The 21,312-nt window shown below is 38.8% G+C and overlaps 1 pseudogene; it reads right to left on the bottom strand.

The window, feature by feature from the left end:
* Positions 1 to 4: 4 nt before the first annotated feature.
* The window catches only part of LOC105060221 (large ribosomal subunit protein uL14mz-like), a 26,499-nt pseudogene continuing 5,191 nt past the window's right edge, over positions 5 to 21,312 (bottom strand).

Consider the following 21,312-nt stretch of genomic DNA (forward strand, 5'->3'; position numbering starts at 1 on the left):
ATACTTAAGCTATATGTTTGGCCAAAGTCAAAATCTTGACATGCTTCTTCTTCCTAAGCTCATGGGGCACCAGTCCAAACACTCAGAGTCCTTGTTAACAAGGACTACTTCATTATCATCAAACTTGATCTCACCGCCATCACAACATCCCCGCTGCATGGCAGCACGCGCAACCACACCATACACTACTTCTCCATTGTTTACCTTATCACAAGGTTGTGCTTCCTTTACAGATGCAATTATAGTGTCACCCAATCTCGCTCCTCTCCTCCCCTTCAAAGCTTGAATGCACATGACCCGTTTTGCACCAGAGTTGTCCACCACCTTGAGATTGGTCCTCATCTGTATGAATGTTCTTTGCTGCTGCAATGTACATAAAGGAGATCGTTTAGGTATCATTAACTAAATACCATGCATGAAATGATAATTGGGTTTCAATCTAATGTACTTTATCTTATAGATATGATGGTATTTCAAATTAGCTATTTCTCAATGATGGACTAATTTCTTTATGATATGGCCATCCTCCATTTAAAATCCTTGCTACCTACTGAGAACGTGGAATTGCTAGCCAGTTGCATAATGTTGAAATGCATAATTGAAGAAAACAAGTTTTGCATCCACAAAATGGACTTCCAAGTTTTAGGACAAGCTCCTTTCCCACACTTGCCGTATTATATAAACCAATAGAATAATAAGCTTACCAGTCAAGGACGAATCTCTCTTCAGTTAATTCCCACGACAAAGTTACATATATACCTCAGCGGCTAGCCAAGATAAAATCCAAACCCAATGGATCTTTCTTCTTTTTTATAAAAGACAAGTGCATTAAAATGATAAGCAGATCCAGTTTGGCAAAAAAAAGGCAAAAGATAGTAATAAAATTATCAACTTTTTTAAAATACAAAGCACCATTTTTATGCATTAAAAAAAAAAAAAAAAAAAAAAAGGGCAATGAAGGTCTGGTGTTAACAGCAATCTTCTTGAGCTTATCTCATTAAGGTATAGGCATTCTTAGAATTTATTTTTTTAAAAAAAAATCTATTTATATGAGGCCAGCTTAGTCAGTTGTTCAGTTAGATGCAACCCAGATTTTTCTGAACAAAATTCTTATGTATCTTAAAAGGTGAGAAGACAAAGGGAAGAATTCATTTTAGAACAACAGCCATGCATATTACACAAAACAAGAAAAACTAAAATTGTTTTCTAGAAGAGGATCCTAAAGCTAAATGTTATCTAACTTCATTATCAATCATAGAACCATAAGATCTGCGAAGTTCATGGAGCAACAATAGTACCTGGGAGAAAACATTTTTGCAATGCAACCTTGGCATTACTTCGCGAGTTGTTTTCACTGCCCTAGCAAATTGTTGCTGAGGCTTCCCAACAATGAACGGCCCACTGTTAAGAATAGAATTAGTGTTAAGAGATAAGTAGTGTTAACATAGACACAAGCTCATTACATAACTCAATTTTGTGAGTAAAAATATAGCAAGGCATGAAGTGACATGTCAGGAGGTGAAAGAAAAGATACTAATTCAATAGTGGCTAAAGGAATCAACTTCAAGAGTGCATAGCAATGATTTTCAGACTTAAATCGTTATTTTAATCCCAGAAGCCAATGTCTTCAATTTCAAGATAATTACATTATGGTAGCCTGCCTACTGATGATCAGTTTAGTGACAAAGAGACCTCTCTGATGAAAAGGGTGAGCTGGACTCAAACCGTGCAGTTAGGACTGAAATCGAATCAAATATGAATCGAACATCAGTATATCCATATCTATATTTATTCTATTTGACGAATATAGATATGGATACATATGTTAGTCGAATGCAACAATTCATATCCATGTTGTTTTAAAAGGATACAATACAAATCGGATACTAAAAATATGGATATAAGTTGAATAATTAAATTTTATCACTACAAAATCAAAAAAATTACTAAATTGAAGGTAAAACATATTAATAGCATATTTATGTGGTCATTTATTTCTCTTAAATATTTATAATTACTATATAAAATTAAATAAAATTACTAATAGAATTGGATATTTGAATATGGATCAAGTAGTTGTCTATCCACATCCATATCAATTTTTTTTTAATGGATATATATACAGATATGGATATTAGTTGGTGCTCAAATGTATATCCATATCATAAATTCAAATATAAAAACAAATATAGGTGAATATTATGAATTGGCTTGTAGGGATGGGTGGAGAACCCTTACAAGCCTTTTTTGATGTGCCTTTGAATATGCATAGAATGTCAATCCACAGCTACGTATTATCAACATACATATGTACATACGTATATGCATGTTTGTGTCTAAAATCTATGTATATGTATGCAAAACCATAGTTTTAAATCCCAGCAGGATAGAGAGTATCCCAACCATATCATCCTATTCCTATAAGAAAATGGGAACTAAGATGGTGTGGAACTCCAAAACCCATCCATGAAGGGAAAGAAGAATAAAGAGGGAAGAAATGAAGGAAAAAAAAGAAAAGAAAAAAAATAAAGAATAGAAGGAAGAAGAAAAGGAAAAAAAGAAAGGAAGAAAACATGAAGGGAAAGGAAAAAATGGAAAGTAGAAGAAAAAAAAAAAGAAATGAAAGAAAGAAGAAGAAAGAAAAGAAAGAACAATAAGAAAGAAAGAAATGAAGGAAAAAGGAAAAAGGGATGAAAGAAGATGAAAAAGGAAAGAGAAACAAAGGAAGGAAGAAGAAATAATAACAAGAAAGGAAAGAACAAAGGAAGAAAGAAGAAAAAAAACAAATAGAAATAAAGAAATAAAAGAAAGAAGAGGTGAGAGATAGAGGGTACCTATTGGGACACTCAACCAAGATGGCATAGGATAATAGGGCGTCCCATCCTAAGGACAAACTGGGATTCCTTCATCCCATGGGATTTAAAATATTGTGCAAAACTAATTAATAATCCTAACAAATGAGTAATTTCCTTCTCAAAGACAGTCAACAAATCAAACAAGCTAGTTTTAATAATGAAGCATTTAAACTACCACTCCAATTATCAAGGGTTTAACAAGCAAGAGATAAAGTACTATATTACTGATATCACTATTGGTTGCATTGGCCAGAACTATCTAATTTGGAATGTACCGAACTGACAAAGAATCGGGATGATTCACACTATTGGTTCAAAACCATTCAGTTAAATCCTTCCAAGAGTCTTACAAATTGATTAAGACCCAATTTGGTTAAAAACCCACCTCCTAGCAAAGTAAAAAGCCTCCCTGCCCCTTCCTGGCCCACTCGTGATCACCCCACCCTCTCCCACGGGCTCCAATGTATTCAAGACAAGCCCTCCCACCTCCCATATAACATCACTGGTAAGCAAGATCCACAATTTCAATACTAGGTACCATATTGATACTTTACCAGTTCGGTACAATACAACATGCATCACATACTGAAATAGACCTCCGATCATTTTTCTCACCTTTTATCTTGATACATCTCAGTATAGGTCAATATGTCCTAATATAGGTTAATACACACCATAGTACATGATGGTATAGGATAGTATGGAGTCTGTACCAACTCAAACAATATATACCGAGTGACATGGGGTAATATGGTAAACCATGCTAGTAAGCATCTCCATTCTCTCCCTTTCCCTCCCCCGTCCCTCTTCTTAGCATTTATATTGGCCCTCCCCTTCCTCTCTTTCTCTCTTGCACTGCCAGGGTTAGCATTATGGTTTAACCCTCCTTCCTCCCTCCTCCCTCCTGCCCTCCTCTCTTCTCTCCTGTTCTCCCTAACCCCCTTTCTCTCCCTATTTACGTATGCCCTGCTATGGCATGGTGCAAACTTGTACCATGCCAAACTAGTTGCTAGCCAGCATGCCCTCTGGTACCCATGGGCAAACCTTGGTTGATATTGAAATGAAAAGATGAGTTGGACAAGTTATACACCAATTCAAAGAATTCTTAGAAAAATGATGATCAAGTGAGATTTAAATCAGTTTGCTATAACAATTTCAAGTCATGATGTTGTTGGATGATGCTTGTAATGTGATCATAGCAATGCATTATTTAGGAAAAACAATGAACGAATGAAAATTCTGAGGACAATTTAGCGTATCACATTAGATTCTCTCTTAAGAAAAAAGCTAGTGTCAAACAATTGCAATGTTCCACAAGAAAATAGCTAAACCAAAAAAACCCAAATTACTTGTAGAGGAAATTCTATGTACACCACACCCGGTGTAGAAAAAATACACTATTTCACCTAATTGGGCCACGTAGCCACTACTTTCTAATATGCATTTAATGCCTGCAATTTCTCTTTTTCGTTTGAAATTTTGAACGATGAAAATGCCCCTCCTCTTCTGAAAATTATGACATCCTACATCCATATTATGATATCTGACAGTCAAATTATGATTTCCTACATAGGATGTTATAATTTTTTTTTCAAAAGTCATAAAGAAAAAAGAGTATTTTCATCATTGAAAATTTACAATGCTTTTCAATGCATATTTACTGTCTGCAGTTCTGCTTTTTCGTTTGAAATTTTGAATGGTGAAAATATTTCTCCTCTTCTGAAAAATTATGACATCTTGTGGGCATATTATGACATCTTATGGTGAAATTATAACTTCCTGCACAGGATATCATAATTTTTCTTTTAGAAATTATGAAGAGGAAAGGGTATTTTTGTCATTCAAAATTTATAAAATTTTTAAATGATGAAGATGCCCCTTCTTTATGACATCCTATGGTCAAATTATGACTTTTTGTATAGGAAAGTCATAATTTAACCATAAAATATCATAATATAGCCACGGGATGTCATAATTTTTTTAGAAGATAAGTATTTTTATCATTCAAAATTTCAAACGAAAAAATAAAATTAAAAACATTAAATGCATATTGAAAAATGATGACTACATGGCCTAATCAGGTGGGGCGATGTATTTTTTCTACGCTGGGTGCGGTGTACAAAGAATTTCTTCTTGTTATAGATATACTCAGCAATTCATTTATAGCAAAATGAAGAAAAAAAGGCCACGTGTTGGAATTAGGAAAACCAAGATTTTTGGTCTCAACACCAGGTCCCATACTAGGAGATACCAATACAAGTTGAGCCAGTATGGCATATATGATACCAACACAATAGGTATGTAAGGTGTAATAGTATAACAATCCCCCATATCAGTATGTGCAATACCAAGCAGCACAGGTCAATATAATACACCTTGCCAAAAAAACAAAGGTTGGTCAGGCGTAGTGCTGGGATCTATGAATGAAAAGGGGGCCACTTTTTATAATGGATGAGATTATAGTGGTGCCTTAAGAGGGTAGCCTGTGAGTATGCTCAAAAAGAAGTTTCCTCTCTCTCTCTCTCTCTCTCTCTCTCTCTCTATATATATATATATATAAAGATATTAAGTATGAATTCTTAAATTTTTAAAATCAAGTAAAAAAATCAATTAGCAGCTGGGGCTGTTGAGCATCGACAGGTCAGATTCACGTTGTATCCCACATGAATCTACATCTAAACTATTTCAGCTGGAGAAGAACATAGATTTGGTTTTAAAACAGAAAGGTGCATCATCCATATCAAATATTGCATGCACAAACACGGGTGCCCGTTTAAACTTGGATGCCTGTCGGATATCTCATGGGGCTTCTTTAGTACCAAGTCTTCTGGTTTTCGCTAAATGTCTGCAACAATTCCAGTAGTTTGGTAGGGCTACTCATTAACTTATCTAGATTGACTGAGTTGGGCTTGCCTTTATCGTTGGCTGCCAAATTTCTTCATTTGCACAGTCCACGTGCCACTTCCCAAGAAGACTACCTTTCAGGCATTTGGTCAAGGATCTCCTTCTTAGCTACTTGAATAATGATCAGCTGTTTGTAGTTTATGTCGTGGCAGATTTCTAACTCAGATCGAAGAGGCTGGAGTGTGACAGCGATCGGATCTGCAAAATAAGTCCCAAACCAAAGTTGGCTCCGATGGAGATCCTCCCATGTCCAAGTCAGATATGTGAAACAAATAAAAGGGAGTGAGTATGAAGGATGTGTTACCTTTTTTTTGAGAATTTCCCTTTTTCTCTTTCTTACAAGAGCCGTGGAAAGGAAAGTCATGGGAGACCTTCCCGTCTTCTCCCGCTGTGCCATTCCTGGTGTTTGTCCTAATTTTCAGCAACTAGTATCGTACGGCCAGCTATTTTCAGGAGTGGCATGATGTCATAGGACCTTGTGCGGCACGCAGTCAGCCATTCTCAAAAATTGCTTGATTTGACACCGAGGGACGTGGTTCGATCGGGCCGCCTGAGGAGTCCCCGCTTATCATTTCAAGCACATGATGGGGCTCGATATCCCATCATGCAAATCATTGGGAGATGAAGATCGATGGCCGATGCCATTAGCGAGATCTTTTCGGAGTCAATGCCCAAGGCACAGATGCTGTTGCAGAAAGATACTGAGCGCTAGGTCAAGGATCCATTTGTAAGACTGTGGTTGATGCATAGATCGGTGATCGGTGCATGGATCAGCTATGATCTGAGTTCATCTGTGCTTTTGGGTTGGTCATCAGGATTTTACTCAGTAGCATCGAGGATGAGTCGCATGGTTTGCGGCTGAGGTGAGGCACCCCTACAATACTTGCCTCTTAATTTCGAATTCGAAGAAGTCAGTTTGAATAGCAGAAGTAGTGGTCCTCGTGAGCTTGGCCAAGTAGACGAATCCAGGCTAGTTTCACCCTTTGAGTTGATAGCCTTTGATGGATCCCCAGCAGGCTTCTAATTGTGATCGATCTATATTTAGGGACTTTGGCTTGGACCCTCTGGATATCCCTGAGGGTTTCATCAGATATATTTTATGGGTCCCATCCTTGGCGTTTCTAAAGTCTAAATGCCCTCTAAAGCGGCTGTGATTGTGCCAAGTTCTTTAGAGGTCCTAAATGGGGATAAGATGTCTCTAGGGGATCAGATCGTCGATTTATATGCCAAACCTTTTCTATTATCCGCATGCTGCCTTGTAACTTTGGTCGTCTTTAAGGAGGTGGGGGCTTCCAAGGGGATTAACTCGGGAGTCACCTAGGACCTATCCTAGTTTACCACATTGCGAATTAAGGTGGGTTTCGAAGCACCTCATGAATTGCCTCCCGAAGCTTAATCAGATAAGGGTGTCATTTTGGGCCGCACCATCAAGTTCTGCAGAGTCTGACAAGGGGTGCAACCTGACTACTCGAAGGTGGGGCCCATATCATTGGGGTCTTGTATAAACAGACCCTTTCACCAGGCATGTTTGTCAGAGAACATTCCTCCTTGTGGTCATAAAACTATCATTGCAGTCTGTGAAGGGGGCCATATGAAGAAGATGGTTAGGCCTCGTGGAGAGCCTTCTTCTAAGAAGGTGAAAGGGGGCTCAATTTGGGTCCTCCTCTTCAAACCAAGCCCCACCCTTCCCCCAGCCACAAAAAGGTCTAGCTGGGCCAAGGAGAAGTGCTTCCCCTTCCACGCATCGAGAGGGGTCCGCGCTAGAGGCCTTTGCTGATGCCAAACTTCATTGTATCAAGGAGTATAAGGCCTCGACAGACTTTAGAGAAAAGCAATTTGACGCCTCTACCGCCACCTTCATCCAGGACTTCGAGAGTTGTAAGGCCCGTCTGGGGCATTTGGTGCCTAAGTTAGACCTCAGGTACCTCCACCCCGATAATAGCGATGAGGAAGTAGGGGTCTTTTCTTTGAATGAAGATTAATTCTTCATCCATTTATATTTCATCTCCTTTTCAGTGCCCTTTAGGGCATCATCATGTAAATATTTGAATAAAAGAAGTCTTTTGCCACATGCATCTCTCTTCTTGAATACTCTCTTTTTCTTTTCCCCCATTTTTTTGTTCTTTTGTTTTGGTGTTGGCACCCCCAGATCTAGTCGAGGGCGGCTCTTCTATACCCTCAAATCCTATCAAGGGTGTTCTTCCATTTATTGCCTGGAGATCTTGGCCCCTGAGTCGAGGTATCTCCGAGGGGTCCAACTGTCAATCTAGTCATCAAGGTTTAGATGATTTAGATGTCCCGTGGTCGCATTCGGTGCTATTCCAAACACCTTTTTAGAGGTTTCTAATGAAGTTGAGGTGTTTTTGATGAGCCATGCACTGGAGAATAGTACTTCTTCAATATTTAGTGCTTGGAGTTCTAGTAACGATGACCTATCAAAAGGTCCCATCGGAGCCCTCCTTTTCAGGAGACTCAGTCTTCAAGGCTCCTTTTTCGACGACACGCATCTCGCAGTCAGAAAGGGCAGTTAGGGGCGATCAAGATCTGTTTCTTAAAATAGGGCTTCACTTTCTTTACCTAGGGTTGGGTTCATTCGGCTGCCTTCCATTATGTTGTTTATCCTGATACTATGGAGTTGTTGCTGCTTGCTCTCATCTGGCGAGAGCTTATCATATTTTTGCCTAGTGAGGATTCGCCTCAAAGGAGCAAGCCATGGTGGTATTGGAAAGATCTGTCGTCTCGCTTGCTAAGCCATGGTGGTGGTCTTTAGGGGTTGCTTTAGGGTCCCACCCTTATAGGGAGGTCTTGGACCTCTCTTGAGGGTGATCCTACCCCTTGCTAGCAAGGCATCCCAACCATTATCGAAGATGCAGCTTCAGGGTGAGCATGTCCTCATGGTTCATGGGGTCACCACTGTTAAGCCTCACCCTTTTTCGCATCAACCCGATGTATGGTTCAAGTGGTGGCAGAGCTTGTGTTCTTTTGTTGTAATGAATCAACCCGATGTATGGTTCAAGTGGTGGTAGAGCTTGTATTCTTTTGCTATAATAAACTTTGTTTGGCTTGAATTATGTTGTTTTAAACTAGCTTTCTAAATAAAATGATCCTTGGTTGCATCAATCCGATGTCTCCGGCTTATTTGCAAGCTTGTCTGAAGTGGTTGCATACGAGCCCACGTCCATATCTAAAGAACGTCGATACCTCCTTGCTGAAGTCATCGATACCTTCTTGCTAAAGTCATCAATACGTCCGCTTGACCTATCCATCGGTAGAGATCGGAGTTGATGTGGCCTCCACTCGATCTGCCCTTTCGATGGAGAGTGGGCCAAAGTCATCGATACCTCTGCTCGACCTGTCTGTCAGTAAGGATCAGAGTTGTTGTGGCCTCCTCTCAACCTGTCCTTATACAAGGAATGGAACGAAGTCATTGATATCTCTGCTTGACCTATCCATCGGTGGGGACTAGAGTTGATTTGGCCTCTACTCAACCTGCCCATTGGTAGGGATCGGAGTTAATGTGGCCTCTGCTCGACCTACCCTTTGGCAAGGAGTGAGCTGAAGTCGTCAATACCTCTGCTTGACCTGCCTATCGATAGGGATTGGAGTTGTCATGGCCTCCACTCGATCTGCCCTTTGGCAAAGAGTAGGCTAAAATCATCGACACCTCCACTCAACCTATCTATCAGTAGAGACTGGAGTTGACATGGTCTTCGCACAACCTGTCATTCGGTAGGGAGCACGTTGAAGTCATCGACACCTCTGCTTGACCTGCCCGTCGATAGGGACCAAAGTTGTCATGGCCTCCACTCAACCTGCCCTTCGGTAGGGAGTAGGCCAAAGTCAATAACACCTCCACTCGACCTATCCTTCGACAGCGATCGAAGTTGATGTGGCCTCCGCTCGACCTGCCCTTCGATAGGGAGCGAGCTGAAGTCAATGACACATCCACTCGACTTGCTTGTTGGCAGAGATCAGAGTTGTTGCAGAGTATCCACTGTTAGTAGAAAAACTCTTTCTCATCATCTTGTCTTTCATCGCACTGACCTTATGCATAGTCATGACACGAAAGTGGGCCAACCAAAGTTTGTGGCTTGACCTGTTCACAGTAAGCAGCATGTGAGGTCTAGGAGGGTTAGCTCCTATCATCGAGTGGGGTCTCTGAAGCATTAGTCCCTATTGTCAAGTGGGGTCCTCAAAGGGTGAGCCCTTGTTAGCAAGCGGGGTCTCCAGAGGATTAGCCCCTGTTGCCCAGCTATGCAACCCAAGAGGGGAGGGGGGTGAATTGGGTTTCTAAAAATTTTAAGCTTAACTAATAACTTATGAGAAATATTTGATAAAGCTAAATAGATAGAGTGAGTAGAATTAATTCAAGGCTAAAAGCAAGAGCAATAATGCAAGAAAATAATGGAGGGATAAAGAAGAGCAATTAGACACACACCAAACAAAAGGATTTATAGTGGTTCGGTGCCAATCTTGCACCTACATCCACTCTCCAAGCTCCTACTTGAGAATTTCAATCCACTAATCTTGTATTCAACCCGAATACAAACATCGGAAACTCCGACTCTAGCTATCCCAAGCTAGTTCACTTATTTTTCGGGTACAAGCCAACCCTATACACTCCGATTTAAGGTTCGGATCAACCTTTCCTTATTTTGGAACCCTTCCAAAATAAAACCAAACACTCAAACTGAGTATAACAATTTATAGCACACTTAAGCACAAAGAAAAGCTCCTTCAATGAGCGAATATAACTTTAAATACACTTTACTTAAAAGAAGAAGCTCCTTTTTGGATTTTCTCAAGGTGGATGGAGACTTGATTGAGCGCTTGAGGAGTTGGTGAGCTTGGATTGAAGGCTTCTTGAAAGCTTTGAATGAGCTCTTGATTAGGGCTGAAAAGTTGGCTTGAGAAATCCTTTTTCAAATTCTCTCTTTTGAATGCTCTTCAATGCTCTCTTGAATGCTCTTTAAATCTCTTTCTTTCTCTTATTTGTTTTTCACCTTTTTGTTTCTTTTATAGCTTTAAGAAATAGAGGGAAACATTCTAGGCTGAAAAAGAGCCATTAGATCGCATTAAATGAGCATTAAAAGTACTTAAAACGGGTTAAAAACTAGCCGTTGCAGAAAAATTCCGTCACAGGGGTCGACTCATGAGTCGACTCATGCCTGGGGGTCGACTCATGGATCGACCTCTGTGAAAAAACGTCATAGAAGAGAACAGGATTCATTGTTCTGTAAAACTGGCAAAAAGACCCGCAGAGGTCGACTCATGAGTCGACTCATGCCTTGGGGGTCGACTCATGGGTCGACTCACAGGATTTGCCAAGTCTGTGCCGGCCAGGAAATTCAGCGTGCCAGTCATCTCATGTGCCATGAGTCGACTCATGGGTCGACTCATGATTTTCAATCATGCATATCTTTCAACATACAAGTCCAAAATTAATAAAATTTTCACCATTGGATCACAAATCTTTTGTTCTATCATTTGATATCATCAAATCAGAGTTTTGATAAAATTATCATTTTACCCTTGAGGAGCAAAAAAGGCTTTTTCAAGTGAGAAATATTAGTACCCCTTTAACTGCTTTGTAATCATCAAAATCAATCTAGAGAACAACAATCTCCTCCTTTTTGATGATGACAAAACATTTGAACAAAAGCATTTATGAATCAATGAGCATAAATTTTCAAAGGAATGAAATGCATTGTAGGTAGTTTTGAAGATAAAAAGGAAATTTACTACCAACTAATAAGTCCATTTGCTTGAAAAGAAGATTGATTCTTTTGGAATATGAAACATGTGCTCATTAGCATAAGTAAATTGTCCATTGCTTAATGATTTGAAAATTTGCTCATTTGATTATGTGATTTAGGTATCAGAGTAGAAAATTTGATTTTGTTATCAGAGCAAAGCAGAATTTGCATTAGGATTTGAAAATAGCGTATTTGAAAATATCTCATTTGCTCATTTGCTTGTTTTTCAAATTTCTTGAAAATTTGCTCATTCTAATTTGATTATTTAGTTTTAGTATCAGAGCAGGTTTAACAATTAAGTATTTCACTTAATGTCAGAGCATGTTAAATTTTAAGATGTATCAGAGCATGTCTAATTTTAAAGCATATCAGAGCATGTTTAAGAAGTAAATTTAAAGGTTGCTCATTTGCTTTGCTTAACAATTCATTCATTTTGTTAGCCATCTTGTTAATTTCTCCCAATTCACTCATTAAGTTTTGTATTTATCTCTCTTTTGATACTTTTGCTTAGCATTTGATACTTTTGCTTAGCAATTCATTCATTATATTTTGAAGTCATTTAATAATCTTGCTTTTGATATTTTTCTCTAATTTTTTTTTAATTTCTCCCCTTTTTGACATCATCAAACATTATTAACTCCCTCTCTTTTTTAATACATTTTCTCTTTAGTGTTTCTTCAAACTTCTTGTGCTAATCATTAATGTTTACTCCCCCTGAATACAGCAATCATAAAACAAGATATGCCATTGAATACCATAGATATGAATTAGCAACAAAGAGAAGATATATAATCAAGAGATGATTGATACCATTACAAAGAGTAGATATATAATTAAAAGATGATTAAAACCATAGTTATTTCAATACATATTTCATAATATAAAAGTCAGCTAGCTAATGTCATTACATGGCCCAAAATACAGATCCTAGAAAGAACAGTAGACTAACACCTAGGATCTAGTAGAACACATGACTCTATGGATCAGAATCAGATGTATCAGAGATGGGATGGGGAGATGATGGATCACGGCCAAGAGCACGTCCTCTACCCCGTCTGCCTCTGCCACGAGTGGAGGTGCTGGCACGAGCAGGTGGGTGAGATGAACTTGGAGGCTGAGAACGTTGAGAGGCCAAGGACTGGACTGAAAGAGTAAGCCTGATGGAATCAAGAACGTTCAGTGCTCTTGAAGCAGACTGAAGCAGAGCAGTAAACTGAGTAGATGCATGCTCACTCGAGCCTCTGATCTCTCTCCTCAATAACTCATAACCACCCTCCAATGCACCTCTGAGCCTGCCAGCCTCCATAGTAAGGTCTGTGACCTCAATAGTGCTCTCCTGTGGCTGAGGATGGGCCAAAGCTAAGACTTGCCCCTGCAAGTCAAGAACTCTCCCAGTCAGTCTCAAAATGCAATCCTCGAGCTGCTGAATCTGAACAGACTGATTTGAGATCAACTAAAAAATAGTGGAGATATGGAGAATCAAGGTCTGATCAGATGAATCTAATGATGTGGATCCCGGTGCAAATGTAGAAGTGTCCACTGACGAGAAAGCAAGGAAGCCACATGCTGAGAAATCTGCTCGATCTGATCATCAGCCAATCTGTACTCTGGGAAAGGTGCTCTGCTGTCTGACTGCTGAACTGGTGTGTGCCTCCTGGTGAACTCTGAAGGGCCAGCCTCTGGGTTTGAAACAAACTGGATATCTGGAGATGCTGCCCTGAAGTCATGGAGAGGAGATGAGGGACCTTCTTCCTCAGCTCTGTCTTCTACTCTGTCCTCAGCTCTCTCCTCAGAACCCTTGATCCAACCACCATCAGTTTTAGTAAATCCCATGCGGTGCAGAGTGTGTTGGTTGATGGTGTCTGCGTGAGAAAGCTTAGCAGATGCCTCCCCCTCAAAACTGACTCCAAATCTCTTGAAAACCAGTGTGAGGGCCATACCAAAAGGCAGATGTGCCTTGGATCTGTTCAGTGTCTCTCTCATGGCCTCAATTATTAAAGCAGGGAGGTTTAGGGGGGTTTGAGTGATCACATGAAATATTATACAAATATCTCACCCAGAAAGAAGGTCATGCCTACCACTCCTCGGGAAGAAAAGCTTTGTCACTAATTGATGTAGGATCCTCATTTCAATTGATAAGATTTTGGCTTCCAATTTATTTAAACTTCTGAGTAGGTTCCTCCTAAAATTACATTGATCCCCTCTTCTTTCACTGGGAGTTCCATGTAAGAATATCCCTCACAGGGCAAATGTAGGATCTCTCCCAAACTAATAGGATCTAAGCAAATATCAACTCCCTTAACTGTAGAAGTTACTGTTCCATTGCCATAATGCAGATTTAGATAAAACTCTCTAACCAAGTCTACATAAGTAACTTCCTTGAGAGAACAGTAAAAACCCCAACCTTGATTTTTGATCTTTGATCCAAAGGTGAAGCCCTCTTTTTCAAAAAATTTGAAATCCACATTCTTGCCGGTTTCTACCTTTCTATCAGAAAGAGGAATTTTGCCAGGGCTAAGGGGAGACTGAGAGGGACCTGGAGCAGATACTGAAGCCGGAATGGATGCAGTGGAGGTGTGAGCAGCTTGCCTTTTCCTGCGGACACTTTCTTCCAGCTCACGGACTGATTTTTTTCTTTGAGGGAGTTTCATCTTTGGGGCCATTCTCACCACAAGAGCAGGCAAGGAGACTCGGAAGATCAAATGGGTGAGGAGAAGGAGGGTCACTAGAGAATGGAAAGGGATTTTGGCGAAGAGAAAAGACGGGTTTGAGAAGAACGGTGGAAGCTAGGGCACGCTCCAACCGCTTCAATCAAGGGAGAAAGATGCGAGAAGCTCCTTTCTCAAGAGGTGATTTGAGGTGGAGAGGAGAAGGGAGAATGCTTTAGGGCTAAATCCTTGGTTTTGGAGAGAATGAGGATGAGGACGATGAGTGTTGGAGGGAGGAAGATGAAGAAGAAGAATGAGTCGGCTCATGAACGGGCTTCAAGTTAAAAAGAAAAGAGCCCGTGGGAAGTTGGCAATAATTTCAAGTATGCCATAGGGTCGACCCTAGGGGGTCGACTCATGATTCACAAAATTTCAGAAAAAATATGAATAAATTCTGAAAAAATTCATAATTTTGGGAGAAGAAATTTTGCTCAATGACAAGTTGTGAGAATGATAATCTTGAGCTTTTAGAACCAAGAGAGATGATGGAAATTGAGTTCAAAGAAATTTTGACATTGATTTCTTGAAATTTGAGAAACATTTAGGCATAAGGATCAAGAATTCCTAGATTTCTCCTAATTTCACAGAATCTATCCTCACTAAGGGCCTTTGTAAAGATATCAGCTAATTAATTTTTAGTGCAAACATATTCAAGAATTATATCTTTGTTTTGAACATGTTCTCTTATAAAATGATGTCTTATTTCAATATGCTTAGATCTTGAATGTTGAATTGGATTTTTAGTTAGATTTATGGCACTTGTGTTGTCGCATCTTATGGGTGTGTCATTAAATTTGATACCAAAGTCTTCGAGTTGTTGCTTAATCCATAAGATTTGAGCACAACAACTTTCGGTTGCAATGTATTCGGCCTCAGCTGTAGACAATGCTACCGAATTTTGTTTCTTGCTAAACCAGGAGATTAGGTTAACTCCAAAAAATTGGCAGGTTCCACTAGTGCTTTTTCTATCTAATCTACATCCAGCAAAATCAGCATCTGAATATCCTAATAAATCAATTTGTGAATCTTTAAAGTACCATAATCCTAGAGTTTGAGTACCATTTAAATATCTAAGGATTCTTTTAACAGCATTCAAGTGAGACTCTTTAGGATTAGATTGATATCTAGCACACAAACAAACACTAAACATGATATCAGGCCTACTTGCAGTTAAATATAATAGAGAGCCAATCATACCTCTATAATATTTTAAGTCTACACATTTACCTTCTTCATCCTTGTCAAGCTTACACGAGGGGCTCATGGGTGTGCCAATTGGTTTGGAGTTCTCCATTCCAAATCTTTTGAGTAGTTCCTTAGTGTACTTGCTTTGGGTGATGGAGATTCCTTCTTTTGTTTGTTTGATTTGGAGTCCGAGGAAGAAAGTAAGTTCTCCCATCATGCTCATCTCGAACTCTTCCTGCATGAGCTTAGCAAAGTCTTGACAAAGAGACTCATTAGTAGACCCAAAAATAATGTCATCAACATAAATTTGTATAACTAACATGTCATTTTGATTTCTTTTAATAAAGAGGGTTGTGTCTACATTACCTCTTGAAAAACCATTGTTTAGTAAGAATTTGCTTAGCCTATCATACCAAGCCCTAGGTGCTTGTTTTAATACATATAGAGCTTTATTTAATTTAAAAACATGATTGGGAAAAGCATGATTTTCAAAACCTGGGGGTTGTTCTACATAGACTTTTTCAGCAATATATCCATTTAAAAATACACTTTTGACATCCCTTTGAAATAATTTAAATTTCATAAAGCAAGCATATGCAAGTAGAAGTCTAATGGCTTCCAATCTAGCAACAGGTGCAAAGGTCTCATCAAAATCAATTCCTTCTTCTTGATTATAGCCTTTAGCAACCAATCTTGCTTTATTTCTTATTACATTACCATGTTCATCTAATTTGTTCCTAAAGACCCATTTTGTGCCTATTATAGAATAATTTTTAGGTCTTGATACTAAAGTCCATACATTATTTCTTTCAAATTGATTAAGTTCTTCTTGCATTGCATTAATCCAATTATGATCATTTTCAGCTTCTTCAATAGTTTTTGGTTCAAGATGAGATACAAAAGTACAATGATTAAATACATCTCTAAGTGAAGAACGAGTTTTTACCCCATGCATAGGATCACCAATAATTAGCTCCTTAAGGTGATTGTGAACATACCTCCATTCCTTGGGTAGGTCATTTGTACCTTGAGGTTGTTCTTGAAGTTCTTCACCTCTCTCATCCTGTTTGTCCTTTTGTTCCTCGTCCTCTTGAATTGTTGAATCTTTCAGAGTGATATCCTTCATTCCTTCTATTAGAGGATCTGCATCATCAACACCCTCATTCTTTCTTGAAGGAAGATCGTTAGATTCATCAAAAATAACATGTATGGACTCCTCTACTACTAAGGTTCTTTTGTTAAAAACTCTAAAAGCTTTACTAGTGGAGGAGTATCCAAGAAAGATTGCTTCATCCAATTTTACATCAAATTTTTCAAGTCTTTCTTTACCATTATTTAACACAAAACATCGGCAACCAAAAACATGAAAATAAGAAATATTAGGTTTTCTTTCTTTCCAAAGCTCATAGGGGGTTTTCTTTAAAATTTGTCTAATCAAAGCACGATTTAAAATGTAACATGCTGTGTTGATAGCTTCCGCCCAAAAATATCTTGGAAGGTTGCTTTCACAAAGCATGGTACGGGCCATTTCTTCTAAGGTTCTCTTTTTCCTTTCTACTACCCCATTTTGTTGGGGAGTCCTAGGAGCAGAGAAGTTATGGCCAATTCTCTTTTCATCATAAAAGTTTTCAAAGTCTTGATTTTCAAATTCAGTTCCATGATCGCTTCGAATATTTTGAATTGAAAATCCTTTCTCATTAATGACTTTTTGATAAAATTTAGTGAAAACATGAAAAGTTTCATCTTTGTGTGCTAAAAAGAAAACCCAAGTAAAACGAGAGTAATCATCTATAATTACGAAACCGTATCTTTTTCCTCCTAGACTAGTGGTTCTAGTAGGTCCAAATAAGTCCATATGCAAAAGCTCTAGAGGTCTAGAAGTTGAAACAATATTTTTGGATTTAAATGAAACTCTTGTTTGTTTACCTAGTTGGCATGCATCACAAATTCTATCTTTTTCAAAATTCAGTTTAGGCAAGCCAAGAACTAATTCTTTCTTAATTAATTTTGAAAGAGAATGCATGCTAATGTGAGCAAGTCTGCGATGCCAAAGCCAACTAGTCTCATTAACTTTAGCATTCAAGGATACTAGGCATTGCATGTTTATTTTGGCTAGATCATTTAAATCTACCATATAAACATTATCATGTCTATGTCCAATAAATTTAATGCCATCATTAATAGGACTAGTTACAATGCAAACAGACGATTCAAAAATAACTTTGTATCCTTTATCACAAAATTGACTAATGCTTAGTAAGTTATGCTTTAAACCTATCAACTAACAAAATATTTTCAATGTATTTGAGGGAGTGATACCAATGTTACCTATACCGATGATCTTTCCTTTGCCATTGTCTCCAAAGGTGACCATCCCTCCATCCTTAGCATCAAGCGTGATGAATTGTGATTCATCACCAGTCATGTGTCTCGAGCATCCACTGTCAAGATATCATTTCCTGTTTCCTCCTTGGGATGTAGACACACCTGCAAGCAAAAGTCAAGTTTTTATTTTAGGTACCCAAGCTTTTTGGGTCCTTTTTGGTTAGTCATAATGGTTCCTTTTGGAACCCATATTTTCTTGATAGTTGAGTTTGCAGATTTGTTAGAGAAGCAAGTGTATGATTTATGTCCTACTATACCACATTTGAAGCATGTAATGTTAGAAGACTTGTTACTTAAAGAGTTTACATAAATATTTTTCAGATATTTTTGTTTCTTCAAGGGGTTATAGCCAAGTCCGGCCTTATCATACACGGCCTTTTGATTATCAAAATCATATTGAGTTTATTTGAACTCAAGGTGAACTTTTCTACTATTGGTTTTAGCTTGGCAATTTCATCCTTTAAGCTTTGATTTTCTTGAAGCAGGGTGGATTTTTCAATTGAAATATTTTCAGTTTGTTTTAATAGAGATTGATTTTTCAATTTTAGTTCTTTGTTCTTCATTCCTAGTTTCTTTAATTCATCAACTAAATCATAGAAGGCTTCATGTAATTCTTCAAATGTAAAGTCGCTAGGAGTTTCAGAAATTACCTCATTTTCGTGTGCCATAAGGCACAGATTGGCTTGTTCGGTTGAGTTTTCCTCATCGGAGCTTGAGTCATCACTCGCACTCCAAGTGGCCATCATGGCCTTCTTCTTGTATTTCTTGGGACCTTTCTTCAATTGTGGGCATTCGGATTTGAAGTGTCCCGGCTTCTTGCATTCGTAGCAGATAAGGGGTTGGTCCTTCTCTTTTTCTTTGCTCTGTTCTCCTTTTGTGAATGGCCTCTTCCTCATCCCTGTTTCTTTTTCTCAAAAATTTCTTGAATCTTCGGGTAATGAGTGCCATCTCTTCATCCTGTTCTTCATCCTCAGTGTCATCAGTTTCTTCATCTGGTGGAGCTGTGGATTTGAGGGCAATGGTTCTTTTTTTTTGACTTCTTCCTCTTGATGTTGCTTCATGCTCAGCTCATGAGTCATCAATGATCCAAGAAGCTCTTCCAAGGGTAGAATGTTCAAGTCCTTAGCTTCTTGGATGGCAGTCACTTTAGCTTCCAAGTTCTTGGTAGGGACCTGAGAATCTTTCTTACAAGCTCACTTTAGTATAGGACTTACCAAGACTCTTTAAACCATTAATGATATCAGTAAAGCGAGTAAACATTACAGTTATGGACTCATCATGCTCCATTTTAAACAATTCATATTTATGCACAAGCATGTTGATTTTAGACTCCTTTACTTGATTGGTTCCCTCATGGGTTACTTCTAACCTATCCCATATTTCTTTAGCAGATGAGCAAGTAGAAATCGATTAAATTCATTAGCATCAAGAGCACAATAAAGAACATTCATTGCTTTAGCATTTAATTGGCCATCTTCTTATCAACCTCATCCCATTCTTTCTCGGGTTTGGTTGATTCCTCACCATCTATAATTTTAGTGGGTGTGTGAGGACCGTTCACTATGATACTCCACATATCATAGTCGAGTGCTTGAATGAATATTTTCATCCGAGCTTTCCAATAGGTGTAATTAGACCCATTGAAAAGTGGAGGTCGGTTGGTGGATTGCCCCTCGGCTAGAGAAGTGCCGACATGGGTTGCCATAGATCTTTGGCTCTTTGATTGTTTAGATCAAAGAAGGGCTAGAGCACCGAGCTCTGATACCACTTGTTGCCCAGCTATGCAACCCAAGAGGGGGGGTGAATTGGGTTTCTAAAAATTTTAAGCTTAACTAATGACTTATGAGAAATGTTTGATAAAGCTAAATAGATAGAGTGAGTAGAATTAATTCAAGGCTAAAAGCAAGAGCAATAATGCAAGAAAATAATGGAGGGATAAAGAAGAGCAATTAGACACACACCAAACAAAAGGATTTATAGTGGTTCGGTGCCAACCTTGCACCTACATCCACTCCCCAAGCTTCTACTTGGGAATTCCAATCCACTAATCTTGTATTCAACCCGAATAAAATGTCGAAAACTCTGACTCTAGCTATCCCAACTAGTTCACTTATTTTTCGGGTACAAGCCAACCCTATACACTCCGATTTAAGGTTCGGATCAACCTTCCCTTATTTTGGAACCCTTCAAAATAAAACCAAACACTCAAACTGAGTATAACAATTTATAGCACACTTAAGCACAAAGAAAAGCTCCTTCAATGAGCGAATATAACTTTAAATATACTTTACTTAAAAGAAGAAGCCCCTTTTTGGATTTCCTCAAGGTGGATGGAGACTTGATTGAGCACTTGAGGAGTTGGTGAGCTTGGATTGAAGGCTTCTTGAAAGCTTTGAATGAGCTCTTGATTAGGGCTGAAAAGTTGTCTTGAGAAATTCTTTTTCAAATTCTCTCTTTTGAATGCTCTTCAATACTCTCTTGAATGCTCTTTAAATCTCTTTCTTTCTCTTCTTTGTTTTTCACCTTTTTGTTCCTTTTATAGCTTTATGAAATAGAGAGAAACATTCTAGGCTGAAAAAGAGCCGTTAGATCGCATTAAATGAGCATTAAAAGTACTTAAAATAGGTTAAAAACTAGCCGTTGCAGAAAAATCCCGTCACAGGGGTCGACTCATGCCTGGGGGTCGACTCATGGGTCGACCTCTGTGGAAAAATGTCACAGAAGAGAACAGGATTCATTATTCTGTAAAACTGGCAAAAAGATCCACAGAGGTCGACTCATGAGTCAACTCATGCCTTGGGGGTCGACTCATGGGTCGACTCACAGGATTTGCCAAGTCTATGCCGGTCAGAAAATTCAGCGTATCAATCATCTCATGTGCCATGAGTCGACTCATGGGTCGACTCATGATTTTCAATCATGCATATCTTTCAACATACAAGTCCAAAATTAATAAAATTTTCACCATTGGATCACAAATCTTTTGTTCTATCATTTGATATCATCAAATCAGGGTTTTGGTAAAATTATCATTTTGCCCTTGAGGAGCAAAAAAGGCTTTTTCAAGTGAAAAATATTAGTACCCTTTTAACTGCTTTGTAATCATCAAAATCAATCTAGGGAACAACAGCCCCTATTGGCGAGTGGGGTCTCAGAGGGGTAGCCCGCCTGTCGCCATCTCAAGGGTTCATTGAACCCAATATCCAAGGTCTCGGACAAACTAGAGATTTTCCCAAAAGTCAAGTCCTTGGGCCTAGGAAAACATGGCATTAAATATTGGTGCTTTTCAATAACAACGTTTTGGGTGATCAAGAGTCTGACCGTCGAAAAACATGACCTTCGAGGCAATCCTCATGGCAGTATCTATTGTAGGTTAGCTGGGAGTCATTGGGAGTATTTAATCCTGCCTTTATAAATTAAGTCCCTTTGGCCTGGAGTTGGTATTAATCCAAGGCCTTTCACAATGTGGGAACACGATTTTCCTCTCGGCCATAGGGTTGTCAGCGCCCTTCTCCGGCA

This window comes from Elaeis guineensis, chromosome 2 (genome assembly GCF_000442705.2).
Source record: "Elaeis guineensis isolate ETL-2024a chromosome 2, EG11, whole genome shotgun sequence".
Classification (NCBI taxonomy): Eukaryota; Viridiplantae; Streptophyta; class Magnoliopsida; order Arecales; family Arecaceae; genus Elaeis; species Elaeis guineensis.